This window comes from Rhinolophus sinicus, linkage group LG14 (assembly GCF_036562045.2).
Source record: "Rhinolophus sinicus isolate RSC01 linkage group LG14, ASM3656204v1, whole genome shotgun sequence".
NCBI classification, from domain to species: Eukaryota; Metazoa; Chordata; class Mammalia; order Chiroptera; family Rhinolophidae; genus Rhinolophus; species Rhinolophus sinicus.
In genome coordinates, this window is record NC_133763.1 from 15,662,564 (window position 1) to 15,664,106 (window position 1,543).

Here is a 1,543-nt window from a genome sequence, read left to right on the forward strand (position 1 = left end):
CATATAACAAAGAAGTGATTTCTCACTTACAGCATTTGAGATGGTGGCCCAGGCCTGAGTGGCAGCTCAATAGGGTTGAGCACTCAGGCTCTTTCCACTTTATTGCTTTGCCCTCCCTAGGGTATGGCCCTTGTCCACGAGGTCAAACATGGCCTTCCACAATATTTACATTCAGCTATAAAAAGAAGGAATGAGAACAAGGGAGCATGAGTACATTTCCTTTCAAGGGTATAATCCAGAAGTTGCACAAACCCTTTTTGCTCATATGATCTACTGACTAGAATTAAGATATATATACTTTTGTGTGAGAGAGGCTGAGAAAAATGTAGATTTTAGCCCAGCTTCTCTTACCAAAAAAAAAAAAAAAAAAAGGAAAGCAGAAAGTAGGGAAAGACTTACAGTCTCTGTCACAGAGTGTAAATCCCCTGGTGTCTGCCTACATTGACAAAGTCAATCCTTCTTTTCTGGGCACCAAAGCAGCCAGGAGTTGAGCATGTAACTAAGTGTAGCCAATTGAATGTTCTCTCTCCGGATTTTGAATCTTGAGTGAGGTAAGGACGGAGAGTAACATCAGAGGTCATACCATATTGCCCTGCCTGTGTGCTGAACCACGCTGCTGCTAGGAGAAGGCTACCACACTTCTTCCCAGCCCCTGGAACTCTGTGGGTCCCCATCTATCCCAAAACCTGGTCTCAAGGCCTCCTGTTTCTCCTACAGTCCCCTCTCCAACACCCAATACATCCTGGATGTCTTTCCAATAAATTTGCTTTGGTGGACTAGATTCCATTTCCATTGCTTTCAATGAAGAACCTAGGAAAATGAACAAAACTCAGAATCCAGAAGTTAGATAAGCCCTCGCTTGTGCTCTCAGCACCATGCCACAGTGGCACCTGGGGATCATGTCATAACCCCCTTTTTTCAGAGAGACATAGGGTCCAAAATTTATCATTCCCATCGTGCTGTCCATATGTATTAGTCATCTTTTGCTGCATAACAAGTAAACCTCTAAATTTCATAGTTTAAAGCAACAGACATTATTATCTCACAGTTTCTGTGCGTCAGAAATCAGAGTGTCACTTAGCTGAGTGCCTCTGGGTCAAGGCCTCTCATGAGGAGAAAAGTCAAGCTATCAGCCAGGGCTGTGGTCTTAGCTGGAAGCCCAGGGGAGTGGAGAAGAGGCTGGGGAGGAGATCTGCTGCCCAGTTCATTTGTGTGGTTGTTAGCAAGCCTCAGTCCCTTCTCATGTGGGGCTTTCCACAAGGCTGCTCACGACATGGCAGCTGGTCAACCTCAGGTGAGAGATCTAAGAGAGAGCAAGAGAAAACAGCCAAGATGGAAGTCACAGTGTTTTACAGCCTAATCTCAGAAGTGGCAGCCCATGATTTCTGCCATATCCTACTTGTTAGAAGCACGTCACTAAAACTAGCCTGCACTGAGGAAGAGAGGTTGACACAGGTCATGAACACCAGAAGGCAGAGATAGCGGGCGCCATCTTAGAGTCTGTCTGCCACACCGTAACCACCATTCCCTACATAGAAATATG